The sequence below is a fragment of the Polypterus senegalus genome, chromosome 3, assembly GCF_016835505.1.
Source record: "Polypterus senegalus isolate Bchr_013 chromosome 3, ASM1683550v1, whole genome shotgun sequence".
Classification (NCBI taxonomy): domain Eukaryota; kingdom Metazoa; phylum Chordata; class Cladistia; order Polypteriformes; family Polypteridae; genus Polypterus; species Polypterus senegalus.
In genome coordinates this window covers 155,175,416-155,194,725 of record NC_053156.1, presented here as the reverse complement: position 1 = coordinate 155,194,725, position 19,310 = coordinate 155,175,416, and positions in this window count along the sequence as shown.

Here is a 19,310-nt window from a genome sequence, read left to right as displayed (position 1 = left end):
CAAATTATTTACCACCTTATTTAGCACAGTTTCTGTACATGATTTGTTCTAAAACCTGAGTAAAACTTGTCAAGAATAGAATATTGAATCAAGTAATCATTTAGCTGCTTAATTACTACCTTTTCTAGAATTTCCCTTAAGAAATACAGGTTAGAAATTGGTCTAAAGTTATCACAAACAGCAGAGTCAAGATTATTTTTCATGAGCAGATGTGTAACAACTGTAGGTTTACAGTCTTATAGGGCTCAACAAAAAGAGATGGTAGTAAAATGGTAGAAAGATGAGGGAGGAGATCGACTGGTCTTATTCGGTGTCTTCTCATTATTGAGGAGGTAAAAAGAGGAAATATAGTTAGTGATAGCATCCCTTCTCATCTTGGGGTGGTATTGCCTACTTTACCAGAGTGCAGGAGATGATCCTCAGATGCCCATGTGTGACTACTGCTTAGTACAGTAGTTCTTAAACTTTTTTTCACTCAAACCAATTTTGCCTTTTTTGTTTCTTTGCCACCTCCATTCACCACAAAGCATCATCTCGGTGAAACTTCCTTGAAGAATCACTGGCAGTCGTTATCTTGGGAGAAAAAGTAGTCCCCATTGGAGAATCACTGCCAGCGGTGGTTGCAGTGCCTCATCTATAGGCATTCTGGAAACCATTTATGATCCAGTGAAACCCAAGTTCAGACCCACTTATGTACATGTGATTTCTCAGTTTTTTTTATTTTTAATAAATTTGCAAAAACCTCAAGTAAACTTTTTCATGTTGTCATTATGGGGTGTTTTGTGTAGAATTCTGAGGAAAAAAATGAATTTAATCCATTTTGGAATAAGGCTATAACATAACAAAATGTGGAAAAAGTGATGCACTGTGAAAACTTTCCGGATGCACTGTATATATACACATACTTATATACATACAAGTATATATGTGTATATATACATATTTACTGTATATACATACAGTACATATATAAACTTGCCATGCAAAAACTCACCAACCACTGGAACTTTAACCTTGATTGTGGTCTTAATTTAGAGCTTATAATGTGATCTATGTAATATGTCCCAAAAACTGGAGGTGTGGGCTACCTTTGCCATGCAATTGTTCTTCTGGTCATTTTTATGGCAAGTAGCAGTGCGGCTACACACCATGGCTGACAGGAAAAGAGCAGCAGCAGTTTGTGCACAAGGCATTGGACAGGGAGAGTGGGACAGTGACACCTTTAGACAGCAAAGCACATTGTACAGACTAATCGATCATTTTCATCGTACATTCAAGTCATACACCTACATAAAAGTCATAGACGACCAAAGAAGTGGACATGCAAGCAGCCTTGCCCACCTAACAGGGGTTTAAGTTCTTCTCATGGCAGATTGTGGCATGGCGACACAACATGGCTGATATGAACAGCGGCATGGCCACACGGTGGCACAAGTCATAAACTCCAAATTCAAACGACAGTCATGAATACATGGGGTACTGTGTTCCCTAGGTAGCACGTGAACCACCTTTCCTCAATGTCTGCTGAAACTAAAGAAAGTTTAACACTAATATTCATCTTTTTAAGAATAAGAGGCCCACAAATAAAATAACAAGTTGAAGGGAAATTAAAAGGGGCTTTGCAGAAAGTTTTTTTTTTTTGTTTCTTAATTGTCATTTGAATACCACAGACAGCGGGAAGGGTATAGCTAAAATGTTATTTACATTTTTTAAATTATTCACTAATTTAAATCAATATTTAGTTAATCTACTTATTCAAATAGTTTAATAAATATAAAATGTTATTATAATAGGGAAAAAAGGCAAGAGTGAAAACTCTTGCAGATACAGAAAGTTTTGCTAAAGAGCTAAAAGAAAATTTTACAAGGGTCCAAATGCACTTTAGGAAAATGTAAGTAATTTATTCATGACATTTAAACATGTAGCAAAAATCAAAGTTCAATAAACTGGACCAGATTACCGTGGGCAGGCACACAAGCACGTTAGTGACGGTCTTGGACAGATATACTTTGGATGGTGGAAATAACCCCTTTAAGATCCTGCATAGTTGATGGAAATTACCATAAAGATTACAAAACAGTTCTTTTAGATGAACAGGCAGCTGAAGTCATATTGATAAACACGCTATACCAGCATGAAGATGGATGAGATCCCCATTTAAAATGATATATACAGTATTATCAGTCCCCAGGACCACAGAGCAAGCAATCAACATGTTCAAGTGCTAACTTTTCTTATGCTAAGAATCAATAATGCAACAAACAATCTTATATTGTTTTGCCTCATTCTGTTTCTAAAACAATCAGCATGTCTCTCTATTATAATAAAAAAAAATCTTAGGAAGAGAGACGAGACATGACTTTCTCAGAGAGACACTTTCATGTTCCGAGACACAAGACTTTGTGCCAAGAGATTTAACCATGCCCAGGGCCGGAAATAAAAGACAAAGAGTAGATGACAAAGTAGAACGTCGTAAAGAATTAAAAAAACGTTGGTGCGATACACATGCAGAGCAGGTTAGTGATAATGAATGTACAAAAATTCAAAAGTGTCAAAAAAATGATAGTAAAGATCACAATAGCGCAAACAAATGGAAATTATTACTTGGTGAAAAAACGGAACAGCGAAAAGAGATCGAATATATTGTTGGGATTTAAACTTTAAGTCGGAGACTTGTAGATAATCTAATTCATGTTGCCATCAGGGAAAAGTAGTGTTTTCCAATGAAGAGGCGTATCCATGAGAATGAAAAGATTTGTTGTTTGGTGAAAGTAAAATCTACATACGAGAGCGGCAGAGAGGTGAAGTTGCTGGTGTGTAGTGCAGGCAGGCAGGCAGGCAGGGGGGTTGGAGAGCGAAGCTCCCTAGTCTACTAAATGTTTATTATGTTTTCTGTTTGTAACAGCTTGCTGATTTTAAATGATGTGCATTTTGTTGTTTCTTAATTAGTGAAGCCATGATCGTTGCTGATGGTAAACTCTGAGCTTACCAATATGAATATAACAGCACTCCAAAATGCCCATATCTGTTTCCATATATTTTAGAGAAATGAATTTGCCACAAACATGCATTAATGGGCTAATATAATAAACAAAAATATTGGGTTTTTTTTTGCATTAATACTACAAAAGGCCAAAAATGTAAATATATTTCTATTGAATATAAAAGCACCTGTAGGAATAAACTGGATGATCCAACCTCTTTTCCATTTTCTAAATCTACTTTATGCAATACAGAATTGTAGGGAACCTGAGCTTAATCCACAAATTGAAGGTAGAAGGCCTACTGAATGAAATGTAAGTCCATTTCACACACGCTATCTTATAAAAGGCCATTAAGGTAGGAGGTGCCAAATACCATGACAAGCATAACTGAGATGTGGGAGGAAGTTCACATGGACAATCGGAGACACTGACCAGGTCAGTAGAAGCACAGATGGTCCTGAACCAGTGACATCCTCAATGTGAATTGCCTGCATAGAAAACAAGCCAATATAAAAAACACATCATGAATATGTGCAAATATATTTATGCACATAAAATGCTGAGTAAATAAATTTGATGCCTGATTAAAACAGATTATTCTTAAGACACTGTTGTTAAATTAGAATTTATAGGAATTTCCAAAAGGGGCATAGCCTTGTGAAACAACCACATGACAAGACAAAGATCTCACTTGTGCAGCATTGTGTTACAACAAGGACAAGGACAAAGACCAACTTTCAAGAACTACTGTAAAGTGGTCTTCCTATCTCAGATAAGGTTAAGGGAAAGAGGTTAAGAGTAACTTCTCTTCAGGAACCAAGCAAAGGAAATTGTGGATTCATCACAAAATGTAGAAAATTACAATTGAAAGTTAAGGAGCAGAGTGAAGAGAGTATTTGAAAATCATTGCTATGATAGTGAAGATCATGGAAAAACAACAGGATGCTTAAATTTCTTTACTGGGATTACAAATGTTGTTTGAGTGCCTATATCCCCCAACAATAGAATGTACAGGCTTTAGTAAGTTTAATATTTCTTTTAATGAGTGATGCTGTAGTTCTTGCAAACACATTTCTGGCTCTTTCTCTTTAGAAATACATATATAATATCACAGAGTGCTGATTATAGTATGGGCTCTTCTGGTAGAGCAGAACTAATTTGGAAAATCAGTGCAGAGAATGTAGAAGACTCTACAAATGGCGTACATTTGGGTGGGGTGTTTTGCCCCTTTACCCCTTTTTAAGGTAAATGATATTTAATAACTGAGGTCATCTCAGTATTGTGGCTGACATCATGTGAATCAATTCCAATACTGATTTTCAGCTGGAGACATAACAGCTGGGACAAAACAAAAATTCTGAGAGTTTGGGGACAACATGAGGTGGGAGAATGTGCAATACACAAGTGTTAACATTTTAAAAATGAAAAAAAAAGAAAATGAAGGCTGGAGGTAAGACTAGGCGATCCTACTGTGTGTCTTGTTGAAAAGCATGCAGACGGCTCAACGTGATAAGCGAACAAAGCTTCTGCCTAGTCATGCCTGAATTTACCAGATATAGTAGGTGTTTACAACTTTTGTATTTTATTTCTGCTTTGTAACAGAACTCTACAAGCCTTTATGAATGCCAGGGGTCCAGTTAGAGTTAAATAGTATATTCATATATACATATTTTAATTCTAAAATCCAAAATTGAGTGGAATTTAAGTATCATTTCAGAAATCTATTGAAACTTAAACCTTAGACCGAAGTGGTGTACATTTTTCAAAGTGTGTTTCCAAAATATTACACAGTTACCAGCGCAAGGTCTATAAACTTTTGGAATGGTCCTAGGCCATTATTGTTGATTTTGAAGCTAAAACAATGTTCTCCAAATGAATAGCCTATTCATGAGATTCAATTTGTTTATTTTTAAATGCCTGTAAAGCAATTTGCTTCCTTACCACTACTGATAATTTTATTTATTTATGTTTTTTGGCAATAATTATCAATATGGATGGCAGGGTGGTTCAGTGCTTCACAGACCCTGGTACCTGGGTAGAATATAACCAATTTTAGCAATAATAAAAGACCATTCTATCCATTAAGGTTTTAATTTGGTAGTTAGGTTCTGTTAATATCACATCTAAGTGTCTAGGGTTCAGCTTCAAGCACATGACTCTGTTCAGTTCCCATGGCCCCTTTGGGTTACCAGCTACAGTGCTTGCCTCACCTAGGGCATTGTCTGTGTCTCCTGATTAATGTATTTCTTCTTCATCCCAAAAACATATACTTTAGGGCAAATGGTGAGTCCAAAAGTATACTTTAATAGACTGATAGGTTTCTGCTTTACATGTTACACAACTCATCACATCTCCACCATGAAAGAAGAATAGATACATAGATATGGATGGGTGGATCAATAAATGTATGTCAGTCATTAATCCTGCAAATTGTAAATGGAAAAATAAATTAATTATAGGTGTTATTCATAGATTTTAAGTTTACTGAATCAGTCAATCATAATATCAAATACTGTAACATAAATAATACTGTGTGTATATCTCTCTATTATTTATTTATTTTTTTTTTTTTAATTTTTATTTATTAATTTTATTACAATCAATACATAGCAATCAAGTTTTTACAAAAAAAAAGAATTATGTTAAGAACAGATCGATCCCCACCCCTGAGAGAGAGAGCAAGCCAAACGGTGTAAAATTTAAGGCTTGTAAAAATACCTAAATTAATAAATTCTCTGTGCTTTATAAACTTATTTTAAAATATTACTGATTAGATCCTGCCATGTTTTGAAGAAAGTCTGCACAGATCCTCTAACTGAGTATTTGATTTTTCCAATTTTAAATAGTATAACACATCAGTTTCCCACTGACTTAAAAGAGGAGAGTTTGGGTTCTTCCAGTTTATCAGAATAAGTCTGCGTGCCAACAGTGTAGTGAATGCAATCACAATTTGTTTGTCCTTCTCCACTTTAAGACCCTCTGGAAGAACCCCAAACACAGCTGTTAATGGGTTAGGAGGGATTGTGAGTCCAAGGCTGTCTGAGAGGTAATTAAAAATTTTTGTCCAGAATAATGTTAATTTGGTGCAGGCCCAGAACATGTGACCTAGTATATCTCTCTATTATAAAAAACAAAAAATAAATTAAAAAAAAAAAAAACTTGGGACGAGACTGCGTCGAGACGTGATCTTTTGTAGAGATATCTTTAGAAGAGAGACAGAGAGACAGTTTCACATCCCGCAAGACAGGCAAGGTACGTCATACGTACAGCCTTTGGAAGCAAGTCCCGTGCTACACATGCAGAGCAGGTTACAGATAATGGAAGTACAAAAATTCGAAAGTCTCAAAAAAATGAGAGTAAAGATCACAGCGCAAACAAACGGAAAATATTACTTGGTGAAATAACGGAACAGCGAAAAGAGATCGGTTAGAGGATGTCTGGAGGACATGAGAAACAAGGCAGGGATTTTAAAATTTTGAAGTTCTGCACAAAATGCAGAACCGAAGAGGAGCAGCAGAAAGCCAGTAGCTGATCGAGCCAAGAGGAGGTAAAAAAAACAACTGTTACTTGTTTCCCAATGTATCGCCATTAAAGAGGGGTTTTGGAGGAGCGACCGCATCTCCTTGGGGTGTGTGCAGCCCCCCCTCTTCACAACAGCGTGTAGTGCTGGTGGGGAGGAGGGGAGGGGTAGGCGAGTGAAGTACAGATCAAGCGACACGCAGCTGCAGCAAGCCAGCATCTGTTCAAGCAAAGAGGAGGAAAAAAAAAGGAATTTGCTTCCCATTGTATCACCATTTAAGAGGGGTTTTGAAGGAGCGGCCACATCTCCATGGGGTGTGTGCAGCCCCTCCTCTTCACAACAGCACATAATGCTTGGTATAAGCGAAGCGAGCAGGGGGCAAAGCCCCCTAGTATTATATATTATTATTAGTATTGTTATAGTATTTGTTATATACTATATATATAACAATGCTAAACAAATTATATTGCATATGTATATACAGTATATATTGCATGCTGTGAATGGATTTTTTATGTGTGTTGGTATTGCATTATTGTCACTATAATGAGAAGACATGCAAATAAGAATTTTTTTGTATTATGTCACATGGAAGTAAACTTGAACTTGAACTTAATCCAAATATGGGTGGCACAGTACTGTAGTATAGGGGATTTTTCTGCTTCTTCACTGCTCTAGAGTCCTGGGTTTGAATCCCAAACCCAGGCACTGTCTGTGGGGGGTTTCCTCCAGGAACTCATCTAAAGACATGCAGAAAAGATTAACTGGTGTTTCTAGACTGGCCCCAGTGTGTGTGGGTGGGTGTGAGGGAGACATGCAATGCACTGATGTCCTGTTCTGTCCTGTCATATAACCATCCTTATTGTAGTTGAAAGTGCACATCTGAGGAACTTTTAATGAACCAAAGCACAGTACTTAAATAAAAGTGTCAGTTATCCAATATTGGATGCTCCAAATTATACTTAATTAAACTGCACTCCCTCCCCTTCCTTGTAAGTCTCCATATAATAATCAACAGTGATTTTTATCAGTACTGTTCTTTTGGAAGAAAAATATACTGACTAGATTGGACTGCAGCCCACTTTTTTGACAAAGAAAATAGGAAAATCAGAGAAAACATCCTGGTGTGGAATCAACTGAATTTTTGTTATCATTTTACAGAGGAAGGGAAAAATGCACTTGACATGGTGTTTTATCACTAACTGTGTAGGCTTGTCACGCACACAACTGTCCAAAATGGGGTCTGGAGGAAGCAGCCGAGATCACAGTTAGTTTTTCTAGCTTAAATACGAAACTGTATTAATTAAGCACATATGTATATAGAGAAATACTACAAAGAATGTAAATGTACATTTAAAATGAAAAATTCTACAAATAGAGCAGTGCCTTCTGCCAAAGCTGTTTTATCTATAAATAAAATGTGACGAGATAGATAGATAGATAGATAGATAGATAGATAGATAGATAGATAGATAGATAGATAGATAGATAGATAGATAGAACTTTGTCCCCAGATGGGAGGCTCATTAAATACATAAATAGATAATCTGAACAGTAGTCATTTAGAACATTCAACAGTAACTTTACACTTGAGATTTAAGCAAGGATGAGCTATACTTTGATTTTAAAAGGAATAATCAAATGTTGGGTTCTTTTACTTTGTCATTTACTGTAAATTCAATTAAACGATAATGCAAGTGGGTGAATTAAAGCATTAATATTTTCTTACTGCCTTCCACAGAAATGTGTTTTAACATCAGTAGTTTTAACCTGTGAATTAAAAAATATATGTATATAATCAGGTATCAGTTGGAGCAGAGCTCATGACTAGCCAGTACATGCTTTGACTATATTCAGTAAGTTGATGAAACCCTAAATACAGCATAAAAATTCCTGCCAGCATAGGGCAGGCTAACTGGCATATTACTTGGAACACTAGGTTTGGTAAATACATCAAATGCATTATCATAGACATCCATTCATTTTCAAACCCACTTATCTATTCCACTAAGCATCAAACACAAGACAGGAATAATACCTGGACAGTGTGCCAGTCCACTGCAAAGTGAAAACACTCACACAAAAACATGCAAATTAAAACCAATTTAGCATTACTATCTATCTATCTATCTATCTATCTATCTATCTATCTATCTATCTATCTATCTATCTATCTATCTATCTATCTATCTATCTATTTCACCAAAATTGCATGTTTGTGGAAAGAAACCCGAGTGAACATGGGGAAATCATGCAGACTGTAAGCAGGCAGTACCTGGGACATGAACCTCTACCACTAGTGTTCTACCACTGTGCCACTTTGCCACCCACATACAGTTGTGGGCAAAAGTTTTGAGAATGACACAAGTATTGGTTTTCACAAAGTTTGCTACTTCAGTGTTTTTAGATCTTTTTGTCAGATGTTTCTATGCTATACTGAAGTAAAATTACAAGCATTTGCCATGAATAAAGGAGGGTACCAAAACATCCCCCGAAAGCAACTTCTTCCAACCATCCAAGAACAGTTTGGTCACAAACAATGCCTTTTCCAGCATGATGGAGCACCATGCCATAAGGCAAATTGATAACTAAGTGGCTTGGGGAACAAAACATCAAATTTTTGGGTCCATGGCCAGGAAACTCCCCAGACCATAATCCCATTGAGAACTTGTGGTCCTCAAGAGGCAAGTGGAAAAACAAAAATCCAGAAATTCTGACAAACTCCAACCATTAATTATGCAAGAATGGGCTTCCATCAGTCAGGATTTGGCCCAAAAGTTGATTGACAGCATGCCACGGCGAATTGGTGTTGAAAGTTGTTGAAAAGTGTTGAAAAAAAAAGGCCAACACTGCAAATATTGACTGTTTGCATAAAGTTAATGTAATTGCCAATTAAAGACTTTGAAACTTATGAAATGCTTGTAATTATACTTCAGTATACCACAGAAGCATCTGACAAAAAGATTTAAAAATACTGAAGCAGCAAACTTTGTGAAAACCAATACTTGTGTCATTCTCAAAACTTTTGGCCATGACTGTACATTGTCATGTGCTCTTATGTTGATGGTGTTTACTTACAGAGTTTCCTAGAGTCCATCATCACCAATGAGATAGTTGATCTCCCATTGCAATAAGTAAGACATACTGCAAATGGATGAGGTTAAGAAGAAATACTTCCAGCTGGTTTCTGAGTCTGATGTGAAACTGGATGCATTCATTAATGATCTGAATCATCCTCTACAGCAAAACGTCATGGGCTCTCATTCCAGTGTCCTTTGGATCCCTTTTCAGCTTCATCCTTTGGTCAGGTTTGTGAATTTTACTGTTTTTGTTTTGAATTTTGGGTTTTCCCATTTTGCTCTTGTTATAAAGATACTTTTATTTGTTATTTCTGGTATTAATTGTTCATTTTTAACATGTTTTTCTGGACCTATTTTGCTTTTTTATGCAAATATAGATTTTTGGGTTGGAGATTTTGATTCTGATATCCTTTTCTTGTTGGAGTGCTGTTTTCAGATAATTTCCAGTTTTATTGACTTTTTTCAATGCATTTTTGTTTTTCATGTGTACCATTATTTTAAGCAGTGTTTGCTGCGATATGGTTTTGCAAGATTCTTTGTGTTCTGTGCCTGCCAGACTGTCTTCCCTGACCTCTGCTTATGTCTTTTTGGTCTAATTTACAGTGTTTTTATATGTTTGTTGTAAGTTTTCACTTTACATTAATAGTAGCCCATTTATGTATTATGTTTCCGTGTGTGAAACTAAGTTCTCCTCTGTCCCTATTGTTCTGTGGGTGGTACCCCAAGAGGCTGGGCCACTCTGACATCACCACATCTGAACCCTTTCTCTGGCTATTTAGGTCAGAGTGGAGAAAACTCTGGATAGCGGTACACTGAAGTTATGACAGATAAAAGGCTGATGTTATGTACCTCCTGGACATCTACGTTTACAGATACATTGAAAGAAATCTCCATGTGGTTATTTTCTGTGCTCATTCATAATGCTATTAAAGACTCTTTTCTGCCTTCAACTTTATTTTTGGTTCGTGAATAGATTTTGTCACAAGACAGACCAAATTTCCCATAGCAATTTTTTGCTGGTATTTTTGACGTTTCTTCTCCTTGTCATTTCCATTGTTTTAAAGTTTGTGCTTTTCTTCACGGCAAGCATAACAGTATTTTGGATTTATGTAATTAGTTTTATTGTTGGTTATAGTTTTTTTTTTATTCTTGTTGTTATTAATATTTAAAATGATTTAAGGTTTCTTTTAGCTACTTTTCGAATTAGTGATGTGTCCCTGAATTCAGTTTTAATTGCTTAAAAAGCCAGATTAAGTATATTAAAAGCTTTGAAATGGGCATATTTTAAGCAGTTTTGGCCATCTCTATTAGGGCCAATAATACAACAAGCTCTTTTTATTCTTCTGTGTTGGTTGCTGATTTCTTAGATGTTAATAATTTCACCCCTGCTCTTCCAGATGACCTCACAATTAGACCTACACCTTAATCATGTATTTTGACTTGTTTGGTCTTCCCTCCTTATGAATAAAACAAATTGGTAATGACAGATGCATAAGCTGACATTTAATAATTTATTGATTCATTCATTTTAATCCTGCCTATTGAAGTACAAAGTTTAGAAAAACCTTGTTGGAATCAGGTTTATAGCAGGAACTAACCATGGATGAGAAAGCAGGCTATCATGAGAATTCACCCAACCCCATACTCTTACTTGGCCAATTAACGTTACCAATCAACATGAAATGGCCATTTTGGAATATAAGAAGAAACCCACAAAATAGCAACAGCAACAACAACATTTATTGCTATAGCACATTTTAATACAAACCGTGTAGCTCAAGGTTCTTTACAAGATATCAAAAAGAAAGTTACAAGCAGAAAAAACAAATAAGATTAGGTAAGAATATCATTTAATACAATCTTATAAAACACAGACACATAATTAGTAAAAGGTTAGCGTCCTTATATACCATATCATAATGTAAGGAGAAAATGCCTACTTCACACCAGTAGTGACTGGACTGAGAATCAGACTCAGTGAGTACTCTTAACAATAGCTCCACAGTGTAAACTCCTATCCCGTGGCCCTGATGCAAACCAGGGCAGCTGCCCTCTAGTGTCCTGGGGAGGTATTGTCCCTCTCCTGGTCCTTCCATCTTCCAGGCGCCCTGACTGGGCAGGATCCCCAGCCATCTGCCACAGTTACATTATGTCAAATTCTGACTTTATAATTAGTGCATACACCAGTTGAAACCTCATATCATTTAATTCCTTAAATCTTTTTTCACAGCAAGATACCAGGAAGCTGTTCAAGTAACAATGGCTGAAAAAGTGACGTGATGCTTATCTATCACAGGGCACATTTACTCTTAACTGATTAATGATGTCTTATGATAGAAGGAGGAAACTTAACTGAGATCCAAGTTTTACAATGCAGCACCACCATGCCAACATAAATTAATTTATGACAGCTCTCACATAGCCCTTCTTTATCAAGCTCTTGTAGACCGGGCTGCTCTGCGTAAATACAATCTTCATTGTTTCATTATGGTATGGCCTATGGGTGCTTTATGTTCTTATATCTGGGTTGGCAGCCAAAGTCACACCTCTGATCAAGACGGTACATGCAGAGCAAATGTGATGTGGGTGGCGATTTAGGATTTAACATTTAGGATTCATCATAGGGTAACTCAGATAGAGAGATTTAGAAATACAGTAATCCCTCACTATATCGCGCTTTGACTTGCGCGGCTTTACTCCATCGCGGATTTTTAAATGTAAGCATATCTAAATATATATCACAGATTTTTCGCTGGTTTGCGGATTTCTGTGGACAATGGGTCTTTTAATTTATGGTACATGCTTCCTCAGTTGGTTTGCCCATTTGATTTCATAGAAGGGACACTATTGGCAGATGGCTGAGAAGCTACCCAATTAGATCATGTATGACATATTAAATAAAACTCCTCAATGATATACGATGTGCTTCCCGCACGGTGTTTCGCATACTTGAAAGCCCGAACAGCACGTATTGATTTTTGATTGTTTGCTTTTCGCTCTCTGTCTCTCTCTCTCTCTCTGACATTCTCTGCTTCTGACGGCACTCCTTTGAAGAGGAATATATGTTTGCATTCTTTTAATTGTGGGACGGAACTGTCATCTCTGTCTTGTCATGGAGCATAGTTTAAACCTTTGACTAAAGGGTGTTATTTCATGTCTAGAGGGATCTAATAATGTTAAAAAAATTTATTTAAAAGGTTGTAAACAGGTCTATGTTCTAACTGTGAAAATATTCGATTTATAAATAAAGAATCGCGGTAGAGTCTGGAATGGATTAACTGCGATAAATGAGGGTTTACTGTAATACATTTAAAAAGGCCTATAAAGCAACAAACATTTAGAATTTCAAAAGAAGTTACTGATTACTTAAATTTCTGGCAAGATGGCATTTAAGGTTGGTCACAAACCGAAAATATCTGTGCCAGTGACTAGGACGGGGTGGTGAACTCCAGGCCTGGAGTGCCGCAGTGGCTACAGGTTTTCATTCTAACCCTTTTCCTAATCAGTGACCAGTTTTCACTGCTAATTATCTTTTTCCCCATCACTTTAATAGCCCTGTTAGAAGAGTTCAGCCCTCTTAATTGATTCCTTTCTTCATGAAATGACAGCCAAGCAGAAATGAGATATGAAACGAGCTAACAGATGACCAGCTAAACTGGGGCTTCAGATTCCAACCAATTTCACTCCAATAACTTTCTTAATGAGAAGCCAATTATTGCTGTTAATTAAACCCATTATTTAATACCATGGCTTGTTGCTGCTCTCATTCTGCCACAGCACATATTTCGAAAATTGTTGTTCTGTTCTTTCTAAGAGCACCGTCAAAATGTTTTGGTGTCCTTAGAGATCAACCTTACCAAGACCATCACCTCTCTTTAATTTCAGATATTGTGTAATGGGCACAGGGGAGCTGGTCGTGTGGTGGCTTGTTTTGTGTCTCATTGTTGTTTGGCTGCTAATTAAAGAAAAAGAAACAACTATGGGGCCTGAGTCAAGTTAATTAAAAATTAATCAGCAGCAAAAAGTAAGAAGATGGTAAGAATGAAAACCTGCAGCCACTGCAGCACTCGAGGCCTGGAGTTTGCCACCCCTGGACTAGGACTATTACTCATTACTTTCATATTCACCATATAAATCGGCAGTAGTCATGAGATTCAAAGCAAAACTATTAAAGTAATGTTAAATGTGTAAATATCAGTAATTGTAATCATTTGGTTCAGCTTTCTGATCTGACCTCTGTTTCTCGTGGAGGTGTCCTGTTTATCTGATGGTACTGGTCCTGCCTGGCATTTTAGTGGAGCTCCAATGGATGGTGCAGTATAGATCTTAGCATTGATGCGAAAATGCACACACATACACGGTTTTCCTGCTTATCATCTGCAGTATAATGACAGAATGCAAAGGTATGCAGCCTGAAATGCTGTTTATGAGAGGTCAAATGTAAAGGAAGAAGTATAAAACTACCTCACATGAGGACCACTGTAAAGAAACAGGATGGAAGATTTTACACCAGCAGCCCGCTGTCGGGTGATCTGTTCACTGTCCTTCATTTCAGTGTCATGGTCAGCTGTAAAAGTTACAGATCCAATTATTTTCCAATTATGGCATGGAATTTGAGGTGATTAGTGGGTTTTCATTCACATTTAAAAACCTGCTAAACTTTAGCTTTTTTCACATTTCAAAAAATTAACAATTTACTGTACATGAGCAGCTGCCATTTGTAAAATAACAAAAAAATGACACACCAATTACTGCACATGAAGACAAATAACATCTAGGACAGGTGAACTGAAGCAGCAGTCTGAAGAGCAGCACTTTAGACGTTTACATTTAAAATTAATACTCTGAATTGATACTCTAAAGTGGTGATAAAGACTAATCCAGAGCAGCGTCAACGTAGTGTTTTTTTTTTTTCTGTGGTCTACTGGACATTTTAGTACCTGTAATAAACCAAAGCTTCAAAAGGAATGCTGCTGACATGCACGTGGCTGTATTATCTCAGTACATTTGTAACCTCGTCCAAAAGGAATTCAATGCTTGTCTGCTACATCAGGTTTAGGAATTTTTTTTAATTTATTGTCACATGTACTGTGTATGGTACAATGAAGCTCTCACATGCAGGTCTCCCACAGAATAATGACAGTAGTACAATGCCAAGTGTCACACACGTGCAAGTAGTAGGCAGCTAAAGGGCTTAAATAATTATAATAACACATCCAACCAAGGGGTGGCGGGGTGCACTGACTGTCTTTCTCAGTTCCCATTCCCAGGAAATCTTGCCAGGTTCCGGTGACTCTGAAGACATCACTACCAGCCCAGAAAATGTCACTTCCGGTCTGGCCCCTTTCATGACGGCACTTCTGGTCCAGACAACGTCACTTCCGGTTCCTTTGATGACGTCACTTTCTATATGAGCCTTTAAAACCACCATTTTACTTACAATGAATCAGTTCTGTTTTTGGACTCACTCTGATGAACATCTCTGTTACTTTAAAAGCCTTTTGCAGCCAGGAATGTTATAAAAGTGGCTGCCGCAAGCCTTTTTTATGATGTCTAGACTCAATTATTGTAAAACCAGAGAGAGAGGTGGGAGCATACACTGATAACAGCACATTGACACCTCAGCACTACACTGGAATCTGTTGGAGGATCTGCTTGCAAGGCTATTTGCAGATTAACTTCATACCCAGGACAAAGCAATTGCAGGTGAAGGGCCTTGCACAGGGGCACAATGGAGTAGTGTCACCTTTGACATTTATGGGATTTGAACCGGCAACCTTCCAATTGCTGGCGCAGATCCTTAACCTCAGAGCCACCACACCACATTTGTACAATACCAACAACGACAAAAAAATAAAGATAATAAATATGTCATATACACTGAAGACAACATTTATACAGTATAGCATTTATATATATCATTTATTTATATGAAATATAAATACAATAAACTGCATATATGAGATGTCAGTTTGAATGAATATAAAGTAAACTAATTCTAAATCTACTGGTATGTGTGCTAATGGTCCTGTACAAATAGCCCCATTGGAGGAGCGAGAAAAGTGTCTGTGCATTATGGCTGGGGTCATTAATAATCCTAATTTTCTATGTAAGTGTGTATATCTCATGAACCAGAGGCAGCTGTGTTCCAGTATTTTTTATTTTGTGCTGACTTTATCATCCTCTCCAGTTCTCATCTCATCTGGCACACCATTAGGATGAAATGAAGCCACAAAATCTACTTCATTTAGCACCTAGAGATGTTAAGATACATACATCTGGGGATTCCCCAGGCATCTATGGAAGTAAAGGCATTGGTGAGCTCAAGTGATGATAAATGAGATATGTTGTGTCCAGTTTAAGTCATTGTCTGATAAGCTATAAATTACAGGAAGAAGAAATATTTCCAGCCAATGGCAGCTAAATGAATGGAGGCATAGTTGTGTTATCTGCTGTTAGTAAAGTAACATGTAAGTTTTTTATGCCTGCCATTGGACAGGCACCCAATAGAAGAGAAAGAAGTATGGAGCATGAAATAAAAGGACAATTAGTCCATGAACACAAAAAATGGAGTCAGAAAAATGACAGTTAAAATGTGTGTCATACATAGTTGTAACATTTACAAAGTACAGTGAAATTCTCACTTGTATGTCTAATCAATGTGTAACACATTCATACTCTATGGACAGAGATAAATAAAAAAATGTATAAAATAACAGAAAATCCAAACCAGCTCACCTTTTGTACTTTGCAATAAGAATGAGTCGGAGACATCATAAGGATTTGGGGCAGCCACCCGTATAATTGAATCGGATGCAAAAGTAGTTTTAAATAGCACGATGTGCTTAGTTCAGAGTCCAGAACAGAACTGCCTGTACTGAGGCAAGATGGCCGTTTTAAAGGGCTGGAAGGGAAATGATGTCATCTATGCCGGAACTGGGAGTGGTGTCCTTGTGCCCGGAAGTGACGTCATCCTTGGGGACGGCAACAGGCGGGATTTCCCGGAAAAGGTGTGCAAGGGACTGAGAGAGATAGTCAGTACACTCCGCCACCCCCTGGCCTGGCGTAGAACTACTAGTGTTTAGACCCTTCAGCTGATTCCCATGCGCACGTGTGTGACAATTTCTTAATATTGTCTCTGTGCACCTGCTACCCGAGTCCTTGTAGAATGTATGCGAAACAAAGATCAAGTCAACCTTTCACCAAAGAAAGATAAAAAATGGTGCATACAGAGCACAGACAGAAAATGAAAGGAATGCAATGTGAAGAAAGTAAAGCACATCATCAATTTCCCATAAAACCTACAAGCATTGCAGTAGTGACAGCAAAATGAAATGGCATAGAAAAATGTAGATATATAAAAATTTACAAGCTAAATAAAAAGGCCCAAGCACAGGCTTTGTTAAATCAGCCTATCAATACAAACCATTTTAGTGCCAATTGACAATACATGAAAGACAAGGACTGCAAATCTACTGGCGAATGTGTAACATTCTTGCTGAATAACTTGCATCCTTCACTTAAATAATTCCTGCTTTACTAACAGTTTCAAATGAATATTTTTTTAAAGCTTGATGCAAAAGGATACAGGTAGTGTTGTATAAAGTACACAACAGCCATCTTCAGTTAAAATTTGAGATACCTTCCTGGAAGGAACTCAAGTAAAAGTAAAATTTGCCCATGAGAAAACTGCTGAAATACAAGTTTTAAAGTATCTAATATTGCACGTACTTAAGTATCAAAAGTTCAAGTAGTCTGTTTTATAGGACGTGTGAGTCAACAGTGACACTCAGTGCAAGCGGGCATTTTAATGATTATATCCTAATTCAGTGGGCAGGGTGCTGTAAAAGAGGGGCATGCAGGCTTTCCTCACCTTAAGAAGGAGCTAATTATTTTTGTTGCAATAACACTTTAGTCATCAAACAAACTGTAAACCAGCACTTTATCTAGGCTTTATTCCTTCTAGATTCACATTTTGGCTTTTGTTTTGCAGCTGTAATGCTCAATATATTGTGAGAAGAAATGTGAGCAGCAAATTGACAAGGCAAGTGAACCACAGCATGTGAATGCACAAGTAGACCTCCCTGCAAATCAGCTGCCATGAGAACAATGCCTGAACACAGCAGCATCATCTTTGGAAATAACTGAGACTGGGATACCATATGTCACAACATTTAGCTCCACTCCATTTTGCAGGCTGTGGAAATGTGTATTTGGAATGGCTCTGTGGATGATCAAGTGATATCAAGTGATAGAGTCAGAAACAGGTCAGGTCAGGTTGGGGAGCATGCACTGGTATAGTGCATTGCCAAACCCACCACATAGCAAAATAACTCAGTATCCTGGTTGGCAACCCCCCAGGCAGACATGCTGTCCAGTCCCACCCTCTGTAAATGACCCTCACTCTGCCGTAGCCAGGTGTTATGTGGGAATCCCCTTGGCTTGGTCCAGCCACTCGGGTTATCAACAATGAGGATCCTGCGAACACCCTCGGGGAATCATGTCACATGGCCGTAGTGCCGGAACCGATGCTCCCTCACAATGCAGGTAATGTGCTTCATTCGGGACTCCATGAGCAACTGCTCATTCGACACAAAGTCAAACCAGCGGCACCCAAGGATTCTCTAAAGAGATACAGTACCATTTAAAAATTGTCCCAGAATCTACTGACTTATTTAAATACCGGGTGTATCAGCACGGCCGTTTATGTCTTCTGGTGTAATACTGCAGTAATGAATGTGCCTAGCAAAATATATCGGAGTAGAGGTATCCATTTGTATTTGAAAATTTAGTGAAAGAAAAGTAGACTAAAAATGTTATACTTTACTCAAGGAAAGTGGAAATATCCTCAAAACACTATAGAGTTACTATAGAACACTGGACACAGGAAACAAAACAGGTTTGTTTATTTTTCATCCAAATATATTGGTCTTCTTTTATTTCAAAAATATTTGGGTTATGACTGTCTTTAAATAGTCTCTCCATGAGCATTCTTACTTTTTATGTCTATATTTTTAGGAGATAAAGAAATACTGCTAAAGCCTGCTCAACTTTGGTCATCAAAAATTACCTTGAAAGCCTGTGTGATGTTTGAAATCTCTTGACAGACCCTGTGGTGTTTTTGCTGATTCCCACTAAATATTTCTCACTCATCCTTCATAAAGAAATCATCAAATATTGACAGCTAATATATTAGCAAATGCAGAAATGGAACCTTGGAGAGCTGTCTGGCCACTCTGCCCCTCAGCTCTGTAGACCAGCCTGAACATGAGATCTTTAATTTCCTGAGAGGGAGATGGATTTTGCATAGACCGGAGAACTAAAGTTCTTAAAGTAAGAGAGACAGTATTTAATAACTAAGAATTGCATGTTGTACTACTTTTCATCCATTAACACAAACATGCAGGAAAAGATGGTTATGCCTGGTGCTAATCATAAGCACCTATTGTAATTGGTGTATGCCCATCTAATCAGTTTTCATCTTGGGTCAAGTAAACAACAGAAAGACTGTTGTAATATTTATTCTGCCATGCCATCAACAGGAAAGTGGAAACGTTTTGAGCTTATGACTTAAATGCCAGTTGTATGATACCATTAAATAGGGATGAGCATCCAAATCACTGAAATTACATTTGAGCAAATGGCAGATATAGCAAATGGCTGAGATAGTGTGAAAAGTGCATAGAGAAGTTCAAATTATATTAAAGCTGCACTTCACAGTCTGTT